Source organism: Myotis brandtii, unplaced genomic scaffold (assembly GCF_000412655.1).
Source record: "Myotis brandtii unplaced genomic scaffold, ASM41265v1 scaffold839, whole genome shotgun sequence".
Taxonomy (NCBI): Eukaryota; Metazoa; Chordata; class Mammalia; order Chiroptera; family Vespertilionidae; genus Myotis; species Myotis brandtii.
Window position 1 is genome coordinate 148204 of NW_005371404.1, and position 7880 is coordinate 156083.

The window sequence follows — 7880 nt, forward strand, 5'->3', positions numbered from 1 at the left end:
CCCGGGCCTCTAGTGTTCTTTATAATCCCTTCTGAATATATAAGACAGCAGAATGATATATTGAACTAGAAACCAAGCAATTAAGCTTACAAGTTGAAAATTGAGGCTAGAGTCCCAACGCCAGTTCTAATGCAATGGTCTTTTTGAAAAACAACCTATATAAAGAATTAACTTTAACATTGCTATAACCAGCAGCTTGATTAGGACAGGGAATGGAGATAACAAGAAGCTATTTCTCTATGTCATTAAATTTATTGACCCCAGATACTCACCTTCCCTCCCCATAAATTCAGCCAATGCTTCTTGTTCCAAATGTCACTGGTCATTTTTGCACATTGGGGATATTTCCCATAACATCCTGGGACATTAGCCTGGCTTGGCTGGATCATAGGAAAGATGGGCCTATTGTTATTGTAATGGTTTTCCAACTTTAATGGATGAGTATCAGAACCACTCAAAGGGCTGTTAAACCATAAATGACTGCCCTCCCCCACTAGAATTTCTTATTGAGTAAGTCTGGGGTAGACCTAAGAATTTATATTTCTCACAATTCCCCATGTGATGTTGATGCTGTGACTTGGGTCAACACTTTGTGAACCACTGTGTTAGAGGACAATATGTTCATCTGGGGTGTCTTTTCACACCACAACTGCAGTTCCTTGATTCTCAATTACAGAATCAGCCCTGCCCCAGTAACAAGGACCAATCTTGATCTTCTTGGCTTTATAATGTGAGGTTCTCCCATTGCTGCCTTAGACTTTGCATCAGGTCCCTGTCTTCTTTTTGTAAGCATTTTTCTGTTCTATGAATCCCTTGCCTTACTTTATGGTATGCTAGAGCTAACTTATACTGGCAGCAAGAACCAGTTGTGCACATTTCTTTCCAACTTTCATGTTCAGTTTCATAAATGTTTACAACACCAAAATTGGCAAACATGAAAAAAAAATCAGTGTTTGTTGCCCCCCCCCCCCCCCGAGATCTGGTCGTTTAACCACATTCTATTATCACCATTGCCAACTGATTTCCTGTACTGTAGCTTATCCATCTGTGAAACTGAACCTCCTTTGGCCAAACTTATATTGGAACAGTTCCTGGGGCATGTTGTTTTAGATTCTAGCCCTTCTTAATCTCTATGATGCATTTTTGAGATGTGACTGGGGAGAGAGCAACCAGGCATCAAGTGCTCTGGGCTCTTGGTACTCTATGGAATTTCCTGGTTCTTAGTGCATATCTAGACACATAATAAAGATAATCTATGAGAAACAAATTAATATGTGTTGTAGAAAATGCTAGGCATTTTCATAGCTACTGGTTCAATTATTTCATTGACTCCTTATTTCAGCTCTGTGAGGTAGGGTATATTAGTTCTACTGTACAGACAAGGTCAGAAGAGTGAAATACATTGTCCAAAGCCACATAACTAGTAAGTAGTAAAGTGTGGATTCTTACCTAAATAAGTCTGATTCCAAAGTTAGGACTCTTTCTAGTCAGCAAATATATACCAAGCACTTAAGAAAGACTTCTTGCCTGAAACCACGGAACTGTGATACAAAGATCTTGAACTTATAGAAGAATTTAACTGTTTCTGAAGTTAAGATGAGAACCTGGACTAAGAACAGAGTTCCGCTGATTCCATGTACTGAGGGTTCATGTTACAAAAAGCAGTAAATTAATTGCACATTTCTTAAAGGTGGGGAGTGATATTTAGAAATGGGTTAGATACTTATTTTCCTGCACTGGGTATGTAGATTCTGCTGGGGTAAAACTTAGTTGTGAAACACAAAAATGAGGATTGTGGTATCAGAAGACTGAAACTAAAAAGGCACAATTTAACCACTTGTTTGTGCAAAGAATTGCTACCAGGAACAAAAAACAAATATTTAAGGCAAGAGAAGCAGAGCTCAGCCACATTCTTTTTTTTAAAAAAAATTATCTTTATTGTTGAAAGTATTACAGATGTCCCCTTTTTCCCCTCTCCAATCCACACTTTCCCCTCCTAGGCCTTCACCATTCTATAGTCTGTGTCCATGTGCTATGCATATAAATTGCCTGGTTAATCTCTCTCCACCTCCCACCACAGGCTTCCCTCAGAGATTTGTCAGTCTGTTTCTATGTCTCTAGATCTATTTTGTTCATCAGTTTATTTTATACATCAGATTCCACATATGAGTGAGACCATGTGAATTTTGTCTTTCTCTGACTGGCTTATTTTGCTTAACATGAGACTTTCCAGGTCCCTCATGCTGTCCCAAATGGTAAGAGATCCTTCTTTTTCACAGCTGCATAGTATTCCATTGTATAAATGTACCATAGCTTTTTTATACACTCATCTACTGATGGGTACTTGGACTGTTTCCAGATCTTAGCTATTGTAAATTGTGCTGCTATGAACATAGGGGTGCATTCATTTTTTTATTAGTGTTTCTGGTTTCTTATGATATATTCCTAGAAGTGGGTCAATTGACAGTTCCATTTCAAATTTTTAGAGGAATCTCTATACTGTTTTCCATAGTAGTTGCACCAGTCTGAATTCCCACCAACAGTGTACTAGGGTTCCCTTTTCTCCATATCCTTGCTAGCACTTGTTATTTGTTGATTTATTGATGATAGCCATTCTGACAGGTGTGAGGTGATATGACATTGTCATTTTAATTTGCATCTCATGGATGATTATCGACATTGAACATTTTTTCATATATATCTTGGCCATCTGTATGTCCTCTTTGAAGAAGTGTCTATTTAAGTCCTTTACCCATTATTTAATTGGATTATTTGTCTTCTTTTTGTTAAGTTGTATAATTTGGAAATTAACGCCTTATCAGATATATCATTGGCAAATATGTTCTCCCATACACTGGGCTCACTACATTTTCTTGATGGTTTCCTTTGCTGTACAGAAGCTTTTTATTTTGATGTAGTCCCATTTGTTTATTTTCTCCTCAATTTCCCTTGACTTGGCAGACATATCAGTAAACATATTGCTACAAGAGATGTCTGATATTTTGCTGCCTATGGCTTCTTCTAAATTTTTTTTATGGTTTCACGACTTATATTTGTATATTCTATCTATTTTGAGTTTATTCTTGTGTATAGTGTAAGTTGGTTGTCTAGTTCCTTTTTTTGTATGTAACTGTCTAATTTTTCCAACACTATTTATTCAAGAGACTGCCTTTATTCTATTGTATGCTCTTGCATTCTTTGTCAAATATTAATTGAGCATAATGACTTGGGTCGATGTCTAGGTTCTTTGTTCTATTTCATTGACCTATTTGCTTTTCTTATGTGAGTACCAGGCTGTTTTGATTACTCTATAACTTGAAATCTGGTATTGTGACTCCTCCAATTTTGTTCTTTCACAAGTTTGCTGTGGCTGTACAGGGTCTTTTTTGGTTCCATATACATTTTTGGAGTAGTTGTTCTAAAATTTGTGAAATATGCTGTTGGTGTTTTTTAAAATATATTTTTATTGATTTCAGGGAGGAAAGGAGAGGGAGAGAGATATAGAAACATCAATGATGAAAGAGAATCATTGATCAGATGCCTCCTACCGGGGATCGTGCAGCAACCCAGGCCCCTTCAGTCCGCAGACTGACTGAGCACTGAACCAAACCACCTAGGGCTATTGTTGGTATTTTTAAAAAAAATATATTTTATTGTTTTTTTACAGAAAGGAAGGGAGAGGGATAGAGAGTCATAAACATCAATGAGAGAGAAACATCCATTAGCTGCCTCCTGCACACCCCACACTGGGGATGTGCCCGCAACCAAGTTACACTCATCTGACCAGAATTGAACCTGGGACCCCTCAGTTCGCAGGCCGACACTCTATCGACTGAGCCAAACCAGTCAGGGCTGTTGTTGGTATTTTAATAGGGATAGCATTGAATCTAGATTGCTTTGGGTAGTATGGACATTTTAATGATGTTGATTCTACCAATCCATGAATATGGTATATTTTTCCATTTGTTTATATCTTCCTCTGTCTCTTTCTTTTCTTTTGTTCTTATTATCTTAAGACAGAAGCTGGATTTTTTTTTTGTTTAGTTACAACAGGCTTTATGCTTAATATAGTACATTCTGGGTTTAGAACATAACACATTATTAATGAAAAGTGTGGTTTGATAATCATGAGTTTAAAAATAAAACTAAAGATGTTACTCAAAAAAGGGAAAATGTCTAAGTGAATATGTAGAAATCAGTGTAAAGGGCTTCAGCAAGCAAAGTCTGACATTGTCCTTCCCAACAGTGCAGTGGTCCATCCATGAGGAGGAATGGAGTTCTGGTTTGGTCCCATGGCTCCTGACAGAGCAGATCAGAACTTCACCTCCAGGGAAAATGCTCCAACAACGAAGATTCCAGGATAAGCTGTCACCTCAAGACCCTGGGCTTGAGGACAGAGTCCCAGAAGCACAGAATGGTCTGGGCGGCGACAAGTATGGCCACTGCGAGAAGCTCAGGCCACCGCCTGTGTCCTAGGGATGGTGTGCGCCTTATCCCTCAGCACTCTGCAGCAGGTCTCGGCTGTGAATGCGCCCAGTCTAAGCTGCTGCGAACTCGGGATTAGCCCAGGAGAAGCACTGAACCTTTACAGGAACAAATCTAGTGCCATCTACTCTGAGAGGCCTTGTCACCGAAGTGGGGGCTTGTTACACAAAGCACAGAAACCTGAAATCACGCCATCCCTACAGGTTCCATTCTTTCTACTGAGAAACATTCGAAATGGCATCTCATCCGATGAAAGTAGTCACAAGAAACTGCTTTCCTCATGGGAGTGTCTACTCCAGACAGCCTCACTGAAGCCCCAGAATCAGAAGCAACCACTGAATTGATTGGGTAAAGATTAGCTTAGCAATTTTCCTCCAGAACGTATAAAAATAATGCTTTTTAAGTAGAAAGAATCTGTAGAGAACTAGGTTTGCAGCATAAATGCTGGGGTGACAGTAAATGATGTGGCAGATCCATGATTGGGAGGCAGGACCTTCGCTTGGTAGCTGCAGGGTTCTTGGGGGGAAGGAGCTTGTAGGTGTTGAAGTAGCCCACCACCTGCTGGGGGATCTTGGCCAGGACACACTGGGCCAGTGCCTCCTTGGGAGCATTCTGGAACTGTCTGAAAGGCACGAAGTGCACAATATTTCTATTGGCGACCTCATCCGCAGGGGAGCACAGGGACCCGCTGTCACTGTCCAGGAACTCATGGCCTTGAAGTTGGCACTGCCCACTCTATGATGATGGACATGGGCAGCTTGGTGGCATTGATGATGGCCTGTCTGGTCTTGTCTAGGTCTGTGATCACACCCTCAATGATGATCAGGAACACAAAATATTGAGAAGCTGTCTGCTGCTGTGTGGCTTCAGCAGAAAACCTAGCCATGTGGTTGATGATCAGGGAGAAATTCATTGGTCCATAGAGCAGTGGTTCTCAACCTGTGGGTCGCGACCCCTTTGGGGGTTGAATGACCCTTTCACAGGGGTCGCCTAGGACCATCAGAAAACACATATATAATTACATATTGTTTTTGTGATTAATCACTATGCTTTAATTATGTTCAATTTGTAACAATGAAATTGGGGGTCACCACAACATGAGGAACTGTATTAAAGGGTTGCGGCATTACGAAGGTTGAGAACCACTGCCATAGAGCTTTATCTGAGGCAGGCAGGCCCCATATACCTCCACAATGCCCTGGATCTCTTTGCAGTAGGGGTTGAATGGATTGAAGTTCATGGGAAACTCATGTGAAACCTGCCACTGAGGAGGTATCTGAGCTAAAAACCCAAATGCTGGGAACATCTTATCTGCATTGTAGTCTTGAATGACCATCTCCATGGACCAGCTAGTGGTCAAGTACTCATTCACACCATTGGGGCTGATGTAATGAAGGGAGTCAGGGAACAGCAGGTCCCCACTGGAGCCGGTGAAGTCCACCCCGAAGGTAAAATTCAGCTGACATCGCCCATGATGTAGTCCAGGAAGATGCACTCCACCATGACCTCTCACTGCTTCATGCTAATGCCATCGGAATTCTTGTAGCCTTTCTTCTTCTGTCTCTTCTTCTTGTTGAAGCACTCAAATTCAACCAGTGAGCTCCTGGAAGCCTTTCAGCTTTGTCATGGTGGTCTGAAACATCCCGATGAGATCATGGGACCTGTTGTTGTCATAATCGTAGTACTCCACCAAAATAGTCTTATCCATATTTCTGTAGCACAGGGAGTCAAGAGATTTTAAAAGGCCTTTAAACAGGATTCATGTTGTTTTTAATGACCTCTATTTGATGCACCAAGAGCCAGGTTCCATCAGATGTCTGCTTGAGGAATTCCAGATAAGTATCTGACTTACCAAATAGATCCTTATTATCCAGTTTTCTTGCTTCCATTTCAAACAAGACCATTCTGTTATCCTTTATTTCTTCAGCTGAAATCCTGATGCTGATCTTCCCCATGGGCCTGCCATTTTTCAACACCAGTGGTCAAGTGAGCTTCTTACTGGAAACAATCTGTCCCAGGGTGCATTCACATTCTCCCAAGAAGTCATCATCACTCAGCTAGATGGTTTTGTTGTTGATGTGATAAATCCCAAATTACAATTTCTGAACCACTTCAAAGTAGTATCCTATATAATAAAGAGCTAATATGCAAATGGTTGTTATGCCCTCACACTGTCAGGCAGTAATGGCTCAGACACTTAACCCTGGGGAGAGAGGAATGGGGACCAGCCAGGCACAAATGAGCTTGCGAGAGAGAAATGGGGACCAGCCAGGCTGTGGCTGAGGAGAGGGACAAGCCACATGCCCTGCGGTCCTGGGCACCAGCAGCTGCGCCTGTGCCTGTAGTCCAGGAGAGGGACAATCCGCACGCCCCACGATCCCTGCAGTCCTGGGCACCAGCAGCTGGCTCAGGAGAGGAAAAAGTCACCTGCCATGCAGTCCCGGGTGTCAGCGTCTGTGCCTGCTCCCTGGGAGGGGGACAAGCCACCTGCCCCATGGTCCCCTGCGGCTGTGCCTGGCCAAGGTGAAGCCAGCCCAGGTCCTGGATGCCTGTGGCTGGCCAGAGGGAGGGAAACCTGGGTCCCGGGTGCAGGGCGAGGTAGGCAGTTAGGGGCAATCAGGCTAGCAGGGGAGCAGTTAGGAGCGATCAGGCAGGCAGGTAGAGGGGTTAGGGGCGATCAGGCAGACAGGCAGGTGAGCGGTTAGGAGCGAGCAGACCCAGATTGCAAGAGAGGCAGTTGGACATCCCCTAAGGGGTCCCAGATTGGAGAGGGTGCAGGCCGGGCTGAGGGACTGTCCCTCCACCCCCGTGTATGAATTTCATGCACCAGGCCTCTAGTTCAATAATCAACATCTTGGAGAATGTGGGATTCAGTCTGTTCTTAATCCTCTCTGTGTGTTCAACCTCATACCACTGCTATCCTCTCGGGTTCAAAAATAACACACACAAAAGATCCAATTTGGACCTAATGTCTTTGTCCAGAAGATTGTCACAGGAAACATTCAGCTCCACCTTCCTCACATACTGGGCAGCCATCTCTGGAGCTCTGGTCCAGCGGTCATACCAGGCAGCAAGTCCACAGTAGGTGGGCAGCAGTGTCACCCCTCTTTCTCTTTTTTCAAAGTGCTGTAGTTTTCCAAGCACAGCTCATTTCCCTCCTGATTAAGTTTATTTCTAAGTATCTTATTTTTTTGTTGTTGCAATGGTAAATGGGATTGTTTTTTGTTTTATTTTGTTTCTCATTCTGAGAGATCATTATTGGTGCATAAAATTACCATTAATTTCTGGGAGTTAATTTTATATCCTGCTACATTACCAAAATTATTTATTAAATGGAGTAGCTTTTTGGTGGAGTATTTAGGGTTTTCTATGTACAATATAGAAATATCTGCAAA

General features: G+C 42.3%; 1 pseudogene; it reads right to left on the reverse strand.

Moving 5' to 3' along the window:
• Window positions 1–4884: 4884 nt before the first annotated feature.
• Window positions 4885–7573, reverse strand: LOC102243723 (annotated as a pseudogene).
• Between the last annotated feature and the right edge of the window lie 307 nt (window positions 7574–7880).